This window comes from Dipodomys merriami, unplaced genomic scaffold, assembly GCF_024711535.1.
Source record: "Dipodomys merriami isolate MVZ:Mamm:240054 unplaced genomic scaffold, mDipMer1.0.p SCAF_20, whole genome shotgun sequence".
Taxonomy (NCBI): Eukaryota; Metazoa; Chordata; class Mammalia; order Rodentia; family Heteromyidae; genus Dipodomys; species Dipodomys merriami.
Window position 1 is genome coordinate 3,857,501 of NW_027203382.1, and position 18,449 is coordinate 3,875,949.

Consider the following 18,449-nt stretch of genomic DNA (forward strand, 5'->3'; position numbering starts at 1 on the left):
GTTTTTAATCCCAATTCTCATTCCCCGGCATACAATCCTGTTTACAAAGAAATGATTTTTTTCTCCTTTGCAGGTGTTGTGATCCCATAGGATCTGTGATCTATAGTTTTTCTTTTCATTCTATTATTTACAGTCTTTAGAGCTGTATGCCCTGCACATTGTGGATTCTTGTTTTGAGATAATAAGAAGAGGTGACATTCATAGGAGACTTTTCTTAAGAAGAGGTGACATTCATAGGAGACTTTTCTTAAGAACTGAAACTAACTTTAATTTGGACTCTCATTTTGAGATACCTCTAGTTTCAGAGAAACCTCTAGTTTTGGTCTGGTGTTGCTCTGTGCTTAGATGAAGTACATTATTCAACATCACAGGAAGGAAATTTATTCTTTTCAAAGAATCACTTTTAATGGAAAAACAATTAGTGTAGAGCTAGAGGTATGTGTTAATGAGAGTGCACCATGGCATTTTTATGTCTTTTCTGGGACTTGCAATAGCAGACTTTGAAATCATTAATAGTAAAGTCAGATGGTTACAAAGTCAGAAGATTTTAGGAGTTATATAAGTAAAAAAAAAAAAACAAAAAAACAACAACAAAAACCTCTTGAGTAAGAGAGAAAGATGATGAGATGACTGTATGATAGGCATTCTTTGTACAAATTGATGAATTGTAAATATCCAAAAATTTTAAATTTTTATATATACAAAATTTAATTTAATGTTTGTATTAATGAAAATTAATACTGATGTACTAGTCTCTCCCATAATCAGTTTCTAAATTATAAGTAATTTATCAAATAAATTATAAAATACAAATAAGATCATGTTCTTAATAACAAATGTATTATGTAGTGTGGTTTTATCGTATACTTCTTAGGTAAATGTACCATATTTTAGAAACACAAATAGAGGATTCAAACATGGATGAATAAAGGATACTTTCAAGACATGGTAGAGTTTGGAATGCATAGAATAAGGAGATATTTGGTCAGTGGGAAAAGTGCTTTTATGGAATCTAGTAGATTGGATAAGGTTATAAAGCATATGTCACATAACTGAGTTGGGATGATTTTAGAAGTAAGGCACACATTGTAGCCTAGGCTCTAGCTTTACATCTCTGAAATCTAAATAATCAGGAACAGTCTAAACTTTATAATCTGCCACCCAAGAACACATGGTACTGATTGATGATAGTGAAATGGTTTTATGTGGAGAGCTTTTAGGTGGTAATCCTTGAGTTATTTCTAGATTCTCACCCTTCTGGTTAATCTGATGCTCTTCTTGTTCTTAATGTATACAAAACTTGCTTTAAAAAAAGTCTTTACTTTCTAAACTGTAACTCAAACATAAATTATCTTATACTATATAAGCCAGGTTTGTCTTCCATGATTTTCACAGTATTAAATCTTATAATACTAGAACTATAGCCAATGTCAAGAGCTTAGGGAAATGATTACAAATTAAGGTGTGTGTGTGTGTGTGTGTGTGTGTGTGTGTGTGTGTGTGTGTGTGTGTGTGTGTGTGTGTGTGTGTGTGTGTGTGTGTGTGTGTGTGTGTGTGTGTGTGTGTGTGTGTGTGTCCAGAAATGAAGTTGAGATTAATGCAGCCAGATCAGTTACTTATTGCTGTGCACTGTGCAGGTTGTTATAATCTTTGTTGATCTGGCTGATTTTTTTTTTTTTTTTTGCCATTCTAGTAGATCAGATTTAGTAGATCACTGAAGTAGAAAAACTCAAGTTATTTTACCATTCATAAAACAAATATATATTGACATAGATTGCATATAGCATTGAGATAAAGTAATACAAGAAGTCAGGCATGGTGACACATATTTTAAGGAGGCTGAGGCAGGACTGTGATTTCAAGGCAAGCCTAGGCTATATAGTGGGATCCTGTCTCAAGAACAGTCGAAGTAGTAGTAAAGCAGTTCATGTCAGCAGGACTTTATTATATTATTAGGGAAAAATATACAACTAATTAACAAATGAGATAATTTTGATTGAGGTTAATTATAAATGGGCAATTAAATAAACTACATTCCATACTATGATAATCCTGAATAACAAGGGACTGTTCTTGAAAAAAAATGCTTCCATGCTGGAGGAAAACCTTGACTAAGTGTCTTGGAGCTTGATTAGTTTTAGGATTGATTAGTTTGCCATGGTCACAGTATGAGGAAATATGTCAAGTAATGAGCCTGGAAAACCAGGCAGATGCCAGTGAAGTCTTAGATGTTGTATGAAATACAGAGCAAAATCATGGATAAATTTTACAATGGGAAGTTCATGTTTTAAAATGATCATCTTGGCTTGAATCCTGGTGGCTCATGCCTGTAATCCTAGACTAAATCAAGTTGCTGAGATCTGGAGCATCTTGGGTTGAACCCAGACAGGGCAGAAAAGTATGTTAGATTCCATCTCCAAAATAACCATTAAAATATAACCAGCAGAAAGCTGAAAGAGCTCAAGTGGTATAGTGCTAATTGAGAAAGCATGAGCTCTGAGTTCAAACCCCAGTACTATCTAAAATAAAGTAAAATAAAATAGAAAATAAAACACTCTGTTTGGCTTCTACAATTCTGAAAGGCAAGGGTAATAGGGAAGAAAACACCAGTAAGTTTTTACCATAGTCCAGCTGAGGTAGAAAGGTGGTTGGGCCTGAGTAGATAATAATAGGTATCTGGAGGATGACTGGTAAATATTTTAGATGAAAAAGAGGTAAAACTCACTATTAGATTTTTGTGAAGGAGGAATGCATTTTCTCTCCTTGGTATTTTGCCCTGACCAACTGGGACTGTGTACTAGCATGCAGGAGACAAGGAGAATTGTGAGTGGAAATAACAAATCTGAGTTTGGACTTGATAAAGTATAAATTACATATTACATTACACTGTTGCAATACATATCCTTGAACATGTTTACCTAAATACCTAAATGTTAATTCAGTAGTCTTAATTCCTCCAAGTGCAAACACTGGGTTCAAAGGACTTCCTCATTCTAATTTTTAACTGATGCTGTCACTAGTTTGGGGGGAAGGGATATGTCAGTTACTCCATGTCAAAGTATGAACATGCCCAGATATACTTTTTTTTCTTTTTTGAGTTCCATTCTTTTTTAGTTCTAAATACCTTTGTTACCAGAAATATCATTGTGTGTGTGTGTGTATGTGTTTAAAGGTTTACAATATAACAGATGCACAATTCAGTTGAATTACATGAGACATCTGAAAGGACCCAGATAGTTAGAAGTGGAATGAATGTTAGAAATCATGAATTCCTTGTTTTTATAATATGAAGTGACTTCTTATTAGTGTTGTGATTAACAGTAGCGTAAACTAATCTAGACCTTATGCTTATTTTGTAGATTATTATGAGTGACTCCAGTTTTTTTTACTAATTTCAAGAAGTTACCATAATAGTTTGCATTTCTTTAAAACATCATAGCTTGTTTGTTCAAGTAAATAAAATATACTTTTGTAAATATGAAAACCTGGAACATAAAACCAGAATTATTTGTCTGGCAGTGTAGAAGAAAACTATATGTCAGTGGAAAAGATAATGAAATAACTTGAAAATATCCTATAAATTATGAGCAATGGGAACATAAAATCTTCTTCAGTAGCATAATCTAACAAAGCATAATGTTACATATGGGAGTATACCATTAAGAAATAAATATATTAATTGAAATCAAAGATGTAGTTTCATTTGAAATGAACACTAAGGAAATTAATGAATGTTTGTGTATGTGTGTTTGAGGAAAATCAGTGCTCATTTTAGTGAGTTAATCTCTAGGAGGAAATTAAAGTACTGTAACAGTACATAGAAGGAAACAAAATATGAATATGATAGCATGGATAATTTCCACAGGAGGTTTAGAATAGTAAAAGGTAAATGAGGTACTAGTGGTTCACATTTGTAATCTTCTACGCAGAAAGCTGAGATCTAAGGATTGTGGTTGGAAGCTAGCCTGGGCAGGAAAGTCCCTGAGATGTTGATCACCAGTTAACCTCCAAAAAGCAGAAAGTGGAGCTGTGGCTCAAAAGTGCTAGTGGAACAGCGCCCAGGCCCTGAGTTTAAGCCATGGGACCAGTATGCACACACACACACACACACACACACACACACACACACACACACACACACACACACACACACACACACACACACACACACACACGAGTGTTAGCAAAAGGTAGAAAGGCATATTTACAATCAGCTTGATTTTCTATTGTTTTGTAAAAAATAAAAAAAAATAAAACAGGTTTGGGAGAATTTTTTGTACCAGGGAGCTGTAAATAGAAACATAAAGGTTAGAGATATATAACTTTTAAGTGGAGCTGACAAAATTCATCACAGGGAAATTTTAGTTGTTATGGGATACAAGACAGAGAGAGAGAGAGAGAGAGAGAGAGAGAGAGAGAGAGAGAGAGAGAGAGAGAGGGAGAGAGAGAGAGAGAGAGAGAGAGAGAGAGAGCTAGTGAGAGCTAGTTTCTATACAACTCAAAGATGGAATATTGTCATAAAATATTTTCAAATATATCATTTAACATTAAGAAGTCCTTTTTCACTTCAGATAGTGAAACTCACTTTGACATATCTTAACAGCAATTTAACAATTTTTTTTAATGTAATAAAAAGTCATTATCGCATAACCCTGTTTTCATCCATGATCTTTTAATTCCTTTTTTTTTTTTTTTTTTTTTGCCAGTCCTGGGGCTTGAAGTCAGGGCCTGGGCACTGTCCTTGAGCTTTTTTGCTCAAGACTAGCATTCTACCATTTGAGCCACAGCACCACTTCTGGCTTTTTCTGTTTATATGGTACTGAGAAATTGAGCCCAGGGCTTCATGCATGCTAGACAAGCACTGTACCACTAAGCCACATTTCCAGCCCTTAATTCCTTTTTGATGAGATTTATATAAATGTTGTTAACAAAATGATCTTTTGATCTTGAGATTCTGGGAGGGAGGTTATTTTTTATTTATTATTATTTTTTTTGGGTCCGGTTGTGGGACCTGAACTCTGGGCCTGGGCGCTGTCCCTTAGCTCTTCAGCTCAAGGCTAGCGCTCTGCCACTTGAGCCACAGCGCCACTTTTTTCTTTTTGCCTATTTGGTGTTGAGAAATCGAACCCAGGGCCTCAGGCATGCAAGGCAAGCGTTCTACCACTGAGCCACCTTCCCAGCCCCTTATTTTTTTATTTTTTATCATTGCTATTATAAAGGTGATGTACAGAGGGATTACAGTTACATAAATCAGATCATGAGTACATTTCTTTTTGGATAATATTAACCTTTCCCTTGCTCTCACCCAGTTTATTGAGGGAGCTTATTTTTAAATACCAAGAAATTATAAGAAGAATAGTTACTATAATGAACTTCTGTTCCTTTATTGATCTAAGCTATATCGTTCCTGTTATCTGGCTCTTTTCCCTAAAACATGGTAACCTTCAATGATACAAATTTCTACTACCTGAGGCATTAAATTGCTAAATGTTTAGAATTGGTGTTTGAGGGGAGAATTCTGCAGAGAGCTTTGGTTTTGCTGAGGAAATAACAGTTTTTTTAGGAAAATAATCAGAGTCAGACTCAGAGTTGAGTCTCACTTAATTTGTAGTTACAGCTTTCTTCTTTATCTTTGATTATTAAAAGTAGGCATTTTGGAGAGAAGGGGTGGATTCTGGAATTTGAATTCAGGACCTCACATGCTATGTCATTGCTGCTATGTCATTGCTGCTACAACCAGTTACTTATTAACTTGTTTTTTTTTTTTCCTTTTCTCATTTGTGTGTCTGTTATAAATTATGGAATGTTCAGATTGAAGAAGATCAGGGATAAAAAAAATCCTAGAGCTTTCCAACTACTAATTCAGCAGAATGATGTAATTTTATTAGATCTATGAGCACTCTTTCCTTTTACTATTCCCTCTTCTTTAGTAGAAATCCCTTTCTAGGCTACAAGATACGGTGGTGCAATAAAAATACTAAAATTTAATTTGCAAAATGAAAAGAGTTGTTAGAGGTAGTCAGTGCCCTAGATAAAGTTGTAACTTTTACAGAGGCTCTTCAGTCTCTCCCCTGCCATTTCCTTAGATAATTTAAACTACCCAGATAACTGTCCTTATTTAATTCTGACTTGTGGGTGCATTTCTTCAGAAAATCTGGAACAGCACACAGGAATCAATATTTTCTTAAAAATATTATCCAGATTATTGTAAACCAATTCTGAAAACACATTGTCAAGCTGGTTTCATTATGAGACCTTTAACTGTGGGAAAAGAAGAAAGTTTGTTTACATTTTAGGATTTAAAAAAAAATGTTTTCTTTTAAAATAGGAGTCTCACAACCACCATGAAATATTAGGTGCTTTTTTTTCTTTTATCTTTTTTCCCTAATTTATGTTATTGTCGTTTTAGAGATGATGCACAGCAGGGTTACTTTAATGTATGTAAGGTACTAGGTACATTTCCTTTCTCAGACATCTGTTCTCTCATTCTCTTCCATTTGCTCCCTCCCATCTCCACCCACGAGTTGCATAGTTCACTTCTATCAATATCCAGTGTGCTCCACTGCTGCACTTTTTTATCCTTTTTCCTCTGAATCTGTACCCTCTCCTCACCTCCTACAGATGTGCACATGAGTACACCATATATAAATTAAAGCATACAGAGCCATCAGAAAAAGAAAAAAATTAAGAAAAAATACTAACTGCTTTAACATAGTTGGTACTATTGAAATTCAATGACTGACTTAATTTTTAAAGTAAAACTCTCAGAGAAAAATATGTAGGAAAATGTTATCAATGAGGTATTAGCATAAATTCTGTGTTACTCACAAAATATCCTTTGCTTGTTCTTAGTAGTTTAAAAACTTCCTGATCTTCAGCAAGGGTGAAAACATGTTCCTGCCCAGTGCTGGTAGCTCATGCCTATAACCCTACCTACTTAGGAGGCTGAGATCTGAGGATCATGGTTCAAAGCCAGCCTAGGCAGGAAAGTCCATGAGACTCTTTATCTCCAATAAACCACTCAGAAAATTGGAAGTGACACTGTGGCTTAAGTGGTAGAGCACTTGCCTTGAGCTGAAGAGCTGAGGGACAGCGCCCAAGCCCAGAGTTCAAGCCCCATGACCGACAAAAAGCAAAGCAAAACAAAACAAATCGTATTCCAGCATTCTCAAGCCACCATAATCTTCAGGGCTTAACTTCTAGGCATATTGAGTATTGTAAAAGTTTATCTCATGGTTAAATGAGTTTGGGCAAAAGTGACAGATGTATGGATGTCTTACTGCATCAACATAAAAATAAAAATGCATTTTGTGAGTCTTATAAGCAGGATGTGTAGGGTTTTGCGTTAGTAGTGACCAGGAGAATTGATTGCCCTGCTTGTAACTATTATTGTGCTTCCACCCCTCACTTTATCATTCCTCTCCCAGGTTGATATTTTAATGGGCATCTTCTATTCTGTGGTGGGTCTAAGGATATTTTTGCAACCTTTATTAAGTTTAGAAACTTCATTATGCTCAGCACCTAGAACAGCATATAAAGTAAATTATCAAGAAATATCTGTTGACCTGTCATGATGGTTCATGGCCAGAATCCCTAGTTCTCAGGAGCCTGACATCAGGAGGCTCATGATTCAAGGCCAATTTCAACAAAAAGTTAGATGTCCTCTCATAAAGCAAGTTGGGCGTGGTATATAGATCTGTGATCCCAGGAAGCATAGCTAGAATGGTGGTTCAAGGCCAGCCCTGGCAAAAAGTATGAAATCTTACCTAAAAAATATCTAAGGTGAGAAAAAAAAGTTTATTGAGTTGTCAAATATGCAGTGAATGAATGGATCTCTTCTACCAGTTGTCTAATGATTTCTTCTGCAGTACAATGAAATGAAACTAGGCAATGGTAGATAAATACAGTTTAGGATTTTCTGACTCCATTTTCCAAAACTGGTCTTAAAGAATAATGTCTGTCTGTCAGACTGTCTGTTTCTCTATCTCTCTGTGCTCTGAAGGGACAATGCTAATTTTAGGGGACTATAGTCTTTATAAAATAGTATATTGATTTCATAAAAATTAGGCACAGTATTTCCAGGTTTTCCTGAGGAAAAAGTAGTAACAAATTCTGAAAAAGCGCCACTAAATCAGGAAGAATAATGTTTATCAGAGGAAAGAATTATTTGCTATAAATGACCTTCATGGATAACATTTAAGATCTGAGAAATTTTGCAATGTAAAAAAAAGGAAGCTAAAATGAGAAGCATTTTCAGAAATAGTAGTGAACTGCTTTTGCTTTGGTTTGTGTCATGAGTGATTGCTGTAATGTTGGTTTCGCTACAGTATTTCTAATTCAGTGTGAACATGCAACAGCGTGTTTGGGTTGGACATTATTTATCTTCATATATAAAGTCAAAATCTTTGATAGGGCCTTTAAACTATAGGCATATAGGCATAGTTAGCTATATCTACTAGAGAAAATGTGTTGAATAATTAAGCAATTGATTTTGTAGCTTCCTCAGAAAGATTGGTAAAAATGTGGTTTGTGGTAAGAAAAAAAATGAAGAAACTTTATTTTTGTAATGTGGTTCTTAAAAGTTGGTCAGTATATTTTTCTGTCATTTTTTTCTGTTTCATTGATCTAATATACATTTAATGAAAGTATGTAGCAATGTAGCATAATGATTAGGCTCATGAGGAAGTGCATGTAGATTTTTGCTGGCACTCTGTATGACAATATATGATCCTCATTTAGTTTTCTATCTATCAGCTATGATGTCTGCAACATATGCTAATTTTTCTTTATATTTTTGTTAGAATTCTTCAAATGAAGTCATATGTTCCTATAGTTTTCTATTGGGGGAATTTATCAGTTAAAATGTATGTTTTCCCTCCCTGCCCCCTTCAAATGTACTTCATTTGGCCTATTGGAGCTAAGTTGTCACATTTGTTCTCCTTTCGCTGTCTGCAAGGGTCTGTAGTGAAGTCCTTGCATTTCTGGCATTGATAGTATTTGTCTATTCTTTCTTTTTCCTTATTAGTCTTTCTAGAGGTATTCAGTTTCATTCATCTTTTCAATGAAAGGCTTTTAGTTTCATTGATTATTGTTTATTTTTCTATTTCTAAATTCACTGATATTTTTTGCTATGTTTCCTTTTGCTTGGTTTCAGCTTAATGTCTTCTTTGACATGAAAGCTTACATTATCCATTCAGATTTTCTGATTTTTATTATATATTTCCTCTTGTATTGCTTTGTTCTATGTTGCAATCATATTAGATCATACTTTCATTTTCATTTGAATCAATGTATTTTTTATATCCCCACATGCTTTTTCTTTGTCATAGATACTTGAACTGGTGTTTGATTGGTAAAATTTGGAAATTTTCCTGTAGTCTTTTTGTTATTGATGCATACCAATCAGAAAACTTACTTGGTAAGATTTTAATTCCTTATATTTTATTGAAGATTGGCTTATGGTTCAAATTATTGTCTGGGTTAAAAGAGTTCTCCAGAAACTGTAAAATGAAGTGTGTTCTGCCATTGTTTAGGGAAGTCTTTATAAATGCCATTTTAGATGATCTTGATAGACATTGACAGGTATTCCACATTCGTATTAATTTTCTGTCTAGTTCTATAAGTTGTTCAGAGGAAGTCTTGAAGTATTTGAATGTAATTTGAATGTAATTATAGATTTGCCTGTCCTTTCATTTTCTGTTCCATGCTTTGCAGCTCCATTGTTGAATATGTATTTAAAATTACTATGTTTTATTAGTACATCAACTTATCTTTACATTTTGTGATCCTTCTCTGTTTCTGATCAATTTATTTGCTCCAAGGTCAGTTTTTTTCCTCTCATATTGATATAACTTCCTACTTTATTTTGATTAATATTTGGATGATATGTATTTTTAACTATCCTTTAAATGTCAACTTATGCATATCATTAAAATTGAACTGAGTTTCATGTAGACTACACCTACTAGATTATAGTTTATTAAATCCATTCTGAATATCTAGTGTGGGGGAGGGGGTGAGGGAGGAACCATATGTAACTAGATATGGAGACTTGAACTCAGAGCCTTGCATTTGCACCTGGCTTTCTTGCTCACAGCTAGCATTCTACCATTTGAGCTATGCCTCCATTCTGGCATTTTGATGGCTTATTGGAAGAAACTCAAAGACTTTTCTGCTTAAATTGGGTCTGAACTGCTACCTTCCAGGTCTTAGCCTCTTGAATGATTAGGTTATAGGCATGCACCACTAGCACCCATCTCCAATGTCTGTTTTGTAATGATATTTAGACATGTAGATTCTAAATTTGGTATGTTAAAGTTTAAGGTTATACTTTTAGGTTTCATTTTGTGTTTGTTCTTTTTCTTTTTAATTTATATATTTTCTACTTTCCTATGGGCTGGTTGGATATTTCCAGAATTATATTTTGATTAAGTAGTAGTAGTGCTTTGTGTGTATTTATTATACAGTTTTTTGAGTGTTTGTTAAAGGCCTAGCAATCTGTGTTTATAAGTTATGATAGTCTTGTAATTAATATTATTAGACTGAGGATTTTATTCAGACTTTCTTCTTTTCTTACTTGCTCTGAAACTGCTCTAACGGATTTAAGGTAAGGGCAAGAGGCCCCTTATTAGGACCATACAGAGAAGGAATCCAAGATCACCCTGTAGATCTTGATTGAACATAAAATGGAAAGGACTAGTGTGATTGTTGAGTCATAGCTCTTCTGGACTCACTAAGTTATCACTGAGACCTTACCCTATGAGAGAAAAATGAGTCCTTTGGACTAAGATTATAGATAGGGTATATATTAGCCAGTCATGATCATCACATTGGTGGCACATCTTTTATTTTAAGAATACAGGAAAAGTATATATGCATTAGCTGGTACAATTGGCAAATTTTTAGAAGGGCTGAGCAGAATCCTCTGAACAAGATAGTAAACAAATAATACTAGATTGTTAGGAGAATTAAAGCTTAGTGACACCATGAAAGATTTGAAAGAGCATGCATTTGTCTAGGTTGCCTGCATAATAAAGTAGTACAGAAAGGCTGTACTTCATTATTGTTTCTTATGCCAAACATAATCTGGTGGAGATATTGTCTTGGTTCTAGATTTTATATTTGTTCAAGCATAAATAGGCGCAGCCTTAGCTACCTAATATGTAGATCTTGACCTTAGAGGTAAGTTTCTTTGACTTTTCAGCTATAAAACCAAGGTGGTTTGCTTGTTTGCTTTCTTGCTTCTCCTTCTCTCACACATACACTTTCTTTTCTTTTTCCTTCTCTTTTTGAGAGTACATATTTTTTCCATTCCTATATCAATTTTGTCGAATGGTTTACATTTAAATGATCTTTAAAGCAATAGATCTTCATATTCAGATCATACTTGTATTCTCATAGGATTTGGTGTTGTTTGTGTTTTTTTGGTTTTATTTACTTATTGTTTGTTTTTGGTGTTTGAACTCAGATCCTCACACTCACGAGACTTGTTTTCTTAGCTGATTCTTTCCTACTTAAGCCACTCCTGGATCTCTAAATTTTGCTAGTTATTTTGGCTAGTCTCATGGACTTTTCCTGACTATACTGGCTTTGGATCTTCATCTTTCATAGCTTAGTCTCTTATCTATCTAGGATTATGGGTGTGCACCAAGGGGTTTGCTTTTCTATGGAAATTAAGACTATATCATCACTGTTACATCTCAGTATTATTTGAACCAACTTGATCTCTGTCATCATGTAGTCTTGAGCAGTGGTTCTCAATTGCAGCCAATTTGCTGTATGTGGAAACATTTTTTTAATATTATTATTGCAGCTTGAGTAGAGGATTCTTCTTGTAGCTAGTGAGTAGAGACTGTGGATGCCCGTTAGCATCCTACCATCCAATAGGAGAGTCCTCCACAACAAATAGTTACCTGTACTTAAATGGCAATTGAAAAGTGTTTCAGATGCTTTAGACAACCTTTGCATTCAAGAGAGTAAATGATGAACCATAGAGGTTTCCTATAGTTGTTAAATTTCTAGAATTTTGACAGCCTTGGCTGTCAAGCCTGGGCTCTATTACAATAGAGGCATACTGAGCCTGTCGAGATATTTTCTATCACATTTGTACCAACTCTAGCTCATTCATTAAATGGTACAGGAGTCTACCAACCAGATTTTAGTGAAGAGTTGAAGAGAGTAAAGTTCTGTACTATGTAAAGGCTTTTGTGTTTTACAATCAGGAAAGTGGAAGTAGCCTCTGGCAACGTCCATAGGGAATTCATAGTGAGGACACAGTTTTCATAATGAGACTATCACTTCTCTTACCTATAACTGTTCTTCATTTGGAAAGCAGGTCTTTAGTTGCTTCTATAAACTGTAGGTTATTTCTATACTTATCTTTATTTTTTAATTTAAAATTATTTATTTCTGTATTTATGATTATATGTATATACTTATTGCCAATCTTGGGTCTTGAACTCTGGTCCTTGAACTCTGAGCTTCTTTTGCTCAAGGCTAGCATTTGACCACTTGAGCCACAGCACCACTTCCGGCTTTTTTATTGAGTAGTTTTTGGGAGACCAAAAACCAGATTTTCCTGCCTGGGCTTGAATCTTAGACTCCTGAGTAGCTAGGATTACAGGTGTGGGCTACTGGCATCTGGCTTTTTAAATTTTTATTTTATTTTAATTTTTTAATGTGTCAGTACTGGGGCCTGAACTCAGCACCTGGGGAGTGTCCCTTAGCTTTTTGCTCAAGGCTGGCACTCTATCACATGAACGACACCTCTAATTCTATTTGGTGGTGAATTGGAGATAATAGTCTCATAGACTGTACTGCCCAGGCTGGCTTCAAACTGTGCTTCTCAGATATCATCTTCCTGAGTAGATAGAATCACAGGGCTTCTGCTGTAGTTAGGCATATGACAATATCATGTGACCTGAATTTCTCATACTTCCCTAGAACTTTATGTAGCAAATCATACAATTTGACATGGAAGGTAATGCTCATTGTTAAATTAAGTGGTAGAAAAAAGTAATTGTGGAAGGCACAAGTAACTGTATTACTAGTTTTTGATAACTTGTACTTCCTCTCTTGAAATTAGAGGAAGGTTATCATCAAAAGGAGAAGTTAGCATGATCTTACTACACAAACCTATGTCTTCATTGTGAGGATATTACAGAAATTTCCCTATGGCTGGTGAACACAGGAAAAAAATATATAGCCTGCTTTGTAAAGAGTCTAAAAAGTATACCATCAACTACCACAAATGAAGTGTTCTGAGTAACAGCTACAATCAGTCATGTTCCTAAGAAGCCATGGTAAATGGAACATAACCTTCAATAGAAGGAAAGAATGTTTAAAGTACAGATCTATATCTATTCATGTACAGCTATGACAGATGGGCTGGTCAGTCAGAAGCTTGACAAAAAAATACAAAGGCTGAATAAGGAATGTAAGCTGAGTGTGTATTCTGGAATGGGGCTGGAATATAAAGACAGTTTTGTTACTTGTTGGTGCTATGTGAAGTCATCGGTTTCAGAAGAGACCCTCAGGATTGACTGTTCATGTGAATGTCATTGTCTTTCTTCAGCTACAGTAATACTTGCAGAATTATCTCAGGTAAAAAATACTCATAATGACTTTAACGAAAGCTAAACATGCGGCTGGGAAGGTGGCTCAGTGGTAGAGTGCTTGCCTTGCATGCATGAGGCCCTGGGTTCGATTCCTCAGCACCACAGAAGCAAAAAGAAAAAAGGCAGAAGTGGCGCTGTGGCTCAAGTGGTAGAGCGCTAGCCTTGAGCTGAAGAGCTGAGGGATAGTGCCCAGGCCCAGAGTTCAGGCCCCATGACCGGACCCCCCCCCCCAAAAAAAAAAAAAAAAAAGCTAAACATGGGTTCAAAATCATGCCCCTTTCCACAATTCTAGCCTGTCTGTCTCTTCTACAGACAAATTGCCTGATGTACCAATTACAGCAGTAACTCAGGCCTAATATATTAGGATTTAAGGTGAGCCAAAGAACATTTATCTTGGCTAGAAATTGTCTTTCTGGGATAAATAAATTTTATAGGTATGAATTTGTCTTCATTTGTTGTAATGCATCTAGCAATCATTCACCATTATTTGGCTGACATAATAATACTTTATTCTTGATCATTATATTGTATGCAACATCATTTTGAGTGAGAAACACATTTGCAGCAAAGAGATTTCCTATAGACATCTACTGATGCAATTTACTTGTCTTGCAATGTTCCCTAGTGACCAGAAGCTGCTGGTTTTTTAGAATGGTTTCTGTTGAATAACTTGCAAAACATAGTTTCCTTCCCTACAGGGCATGGTAGATCATAATAAGGCAGAAGCCATTCTGTGGTCTTCTCTAGCCACAATGTGCAGGGTAGAGAATAAAGATTGACAATAGTTTGGTGCTTTTCCTTGTTGTATCTATTTAAATGGATTTTTTCTTTTTTTTTTTTAATGTGGGGCTTGCACTCAGGGCCTGAGCACTCTGCCCCTTTGTTTTTTCTGCTCAAAGCCACAGTTCCATTTTGGCTTTTTTTTTTTTTTTTTTTGTACTTGCACTTTCCTGCCGGGCTAGCTTTGAACTGTGATTCTCAGATCTCAAGCTCTTGACTAGCTAGGATTATAGGAGTGATCCCACTTCTCTCTTATTTAATAATAGAAGTTTTGCTCACTCTATGGGTCCTGTTTATCCTAATGCCTAAGATGTGAATGCTTCCATCAAGGAACAATGGTTAACTCCTTAAATCCAAAGCTGAGACTATTCCCTAATTAGTTTTTTTAATCACTTTAATGAAATAGTCAACAAAAAGGTAAGCAGAGGGCCACAAACTGGTAGAGTTAATAGATCGTACATGCCAAGAGAAAATAGTTTTATTTTATTTTTTTTCAATGGTTTCAAGGGAAAATATATTTTGGAATGTAAGAACTTACTTGAAACCTAACATTTCCACTCCCAATAGAGCTTGTAAAATTGTCATAACTCAGTAGAGATAGAAGAGCTAGAGACCATGTAAAATCTCAGATCGATTGAGGAGTGGCAGTGGTAAAGGGATAGCCTGGCAGATGATAGAAAGACACTTATTAATCTCAGGCCTCTGGTGTGTGACGGAGGAAGATCTGATTGTCCACTGTCCTTGCTTCTCTTTTTCTCTTATAATCTTGTGTGAAGACCACTGGTAGTTAATACCATTTCAACTTCAGTTGTAAGTAGGATGACTGAATTTTCCTTACGCCCTGGTAATATTTTGCTGAAAGTCTATGACATCTTATTAAACTTGTTAAAAATGAGGTCACATGTCTCACATTTCAATGAAATGGAGGTTAGTGTTCATGGGAAAGACTGAAACTCTCTCTGATTATAGATTTCTGCTCTAGGAATGTCTCTCAGAACCAACCCAGTAAGAGGCCTGCTCAGTCTTTAAGACTGTCTTCACTTGACATGAACGTCTACTGCCATGGGATTGCCAAGTATGACCTTAAGACTAGCTTTCCATGGTGAACACGTCACTAGCCAGCCAGAGATCGCCAGTTCTCTCAAGCACTCAAAGTATCCATGAAATGTCTTTTGTAATCATCTGAGTAGGTGTCTCTGTTTATTTTTACTTGGCGCCTCTGTCATACTATAACCAGTATTTTTCCAAAGTGTGTCTTTATAGAGCAGAGGTCTGTGTGGTGCTAGATATTGATGGAGGAAAAAAAATAGGAATTAATACATGATATACAGTATTGTGAACTTTATATATATATATATATATATATATATATATATATATATATATATAAAATGCATGTTAATACCACTTACTACTAACACAGAGGGAAAGAGAGGCACAAAATACTCAATAACCCTTGTTCAGGGTCCAGTCTGCTGTATTTTGTGATACCTAGTAGATAGATTTGAAGTATAAAGTTCTCATTCATATGTGTTAGATTCAGCATTTTTGTCTTAAGTCACATTGTTGAGTATTTTCTTTCATGGTTTTTAGTTTTTCTTCTCAGGTACTTTCACCCTATTTGAGTATTTTATGTGTTCATATTTTAGATTTTTTTTGGGGGGGGGGTCCGGTCGTGGGGCCTGAACTCTGGGCCTGGGCGCTGTCCCTCAGCTCTTCAGGTCAAGGCTAGCACTCTACCACTTTGAGCCACGGTGCCACTTCCGGCTTTTTTTTTTTTCTGCTCATGTGGTGCTGAGGAATTGAACCAGGGCATGCAAGGTGAGCGCTCTACCACTGAGCCACCTTCCCAGCCCCATATATTAGACTTTAAATATTTCCCCTTTGTTTGTTACCAGGCATTTCCCTCATGCCTCTTCCATGTACTTCTCACTTGCTGGAAGAGCAATTTATCTTTGCTTTCATCTTGCTGCTTTATGAGATCTGTGTTTTGTTTCTCCACTTTTATGTCCCTTTCAGTTATCTCTGTTTCTTTGCCTACTACAACCTACCTCATCTTTCTTTCTTTCATCATTTCTTTTCTGATATTTCACTTCTGCTTTCATATAAGTAATGACTTCATTTCATAGTAAAGTTTGTTCACTTTTTTCATGTGCTCCATAAAATATTGATTTGGCTGATGTCCTAATGTTGACCTTAATAATTGCTGTGCTGTGGGTTTTTCTTATCTTTCTGGGATACAGTGGTAGGTCCATTTGAAAATCACTTCATTGGGTGGGTTAGGATCAGGTTCCCAGGGAAGAAGAGCAGCCAGGCTGGCTTCAGAAGCAGGTGGGTTATTAGGCAGGTTGTTGGTATGACTCTTTGTGCAACTCTTTTTCCACCTACCTCCTGTAGTTTTTGAAATCAGAGCAGCCCAGGAGGCCTCTGCTGTCACCTGGCTGGTCTTGTGTTACTGGAAAAGCATATCAATTTGGACTTAGGACTGTTGCTCTTCACGTACAGGAAGAAAATTCTTTCCGATTTTTCAGAGCTATAGACACCACAGTGTCCTTGAGGCAAGTAGGTCCCCCAACCAGCTTCTTATAGAGACCTCCTTAGATCTTGACCTTCAAAGATCTTAAGTTTTATGAGAAAGGCTGGTGGGACTGGTTTCCTAGCAAGTAAAAAGAGATCATTAGAAAGGAATGCCAGAGTGACTGACCTAAGCTCCTCTGGCCAGAAAATGCTAATGGGACTTGTAAAACTTTTACATGTAAACAAAGTCTGTAGCTCTTTCTTTGTTTCTTTGTTTCTTTTCTTTCTTTCTTTTTTTTTTTAGGGTAGTGACTGGAAGTCACTCTCCAAGAAGGAAGGAGAGGAGGTAAATTTTGTTTACAGTTTAGACATTTCAATGTACCTGTTTCTGGAAATTTGGGGAACTGGATTCTCTGGAGCCTCTTCAATGTGTGCCCAGGAGATTTAGGCAGGGGAGGAATCCAAGAAGACACTCTTACCTCTGCAGTTGGGAGGCCCTAGGAAAACAATGACGTGAGCCTCTAGTTCTTCAGGAAGACTGCCTAAGATTGTGGGCTACAGAATGGCTTAAAAGTTAGAATAAAAGCCAGCCCAGGCTGGAAAGTCTGTGAAACTCTGAACTTCAATAACTCCAGTAAACCAGCAAAAAGCTAGAAGTAGAGCTGTGGCTAAAATGGTAGAGTGCTAGTACACAAGGAAGACTTTTAAGCCTGTCAAAGTGCAAGTAAAAAAAAAAAAAACTCAGAAATAGGACTTGAGTTCAAGCCCGAGAACTGGCACACCACACACACACACACACACACACACACACACACACACACACACACACACACACACACACACACACACACACACACACACACACACACACACACACACACACACACACACACACACACACACACACACACACACACACACACACACACTAGAATAAGCTTGAGATTTTTAACTTCTAATTGTTCTGATTTTCCTTTTTGTCCTTTTGGCTTCAGCCACTATAAATACTTGTTATCTGTCAGGTAAAATTCTCAGCTCCTAAACAATGTGGCAGCTCCATCTTGTGGTACATTATCAAAACACATGCTTTTATGAAATTTTGATATTAATTATACATATTTGTGGGGTACAGTGTGATTTTATATATTTATATATATAGTCAGTAGTGGAGCTTGAACTCTGGGTCTGGGTATTGTCCCTCAGCTCTTCAGCTCAAGGCTAGCACTCTACCACTTGAGCCACAGTGCCACTTCCATTTTTCTGGTGCTTAATTGGAGATGAGTCTCACAGACTTTCCTGCCTGGGCTGGCTTTGAACCATGATCCTCAGATCTCAACCTCCTGAGTAGCTAGGATCACAAGCGTGAGCCACGGAGCACCTGGCTTAATTAAATATATATTTTACAATGGGAAAATAATCAAGTCAGAGCATTTATCATTTCCTGGTCCTTAAGTATCTATCATTTCTGTGTGTTGGGAGCTTTTGAAATTTTATTGTACTTCATAAAATATATAACAGGTTGTTGTTAAAGTCTAC

At 36.1% G+C, this 18,449-nt stretch overlaps 1 protein-coding gene across 2 annotated transcripts in view; it reads left to right on the forward strand.

The window, feature by feature from the left end:
• Slco4c1 (solute carrier organic anion transporter family member 4C1) overlaps nt 1–18,449 on the forward strand; it is a 56,905-nt gene that overhangs the window by 5,744 nt on the left and 32,712 nt on the right. The gene's annotated exons all lie outside the window — the stretch shown is intronic.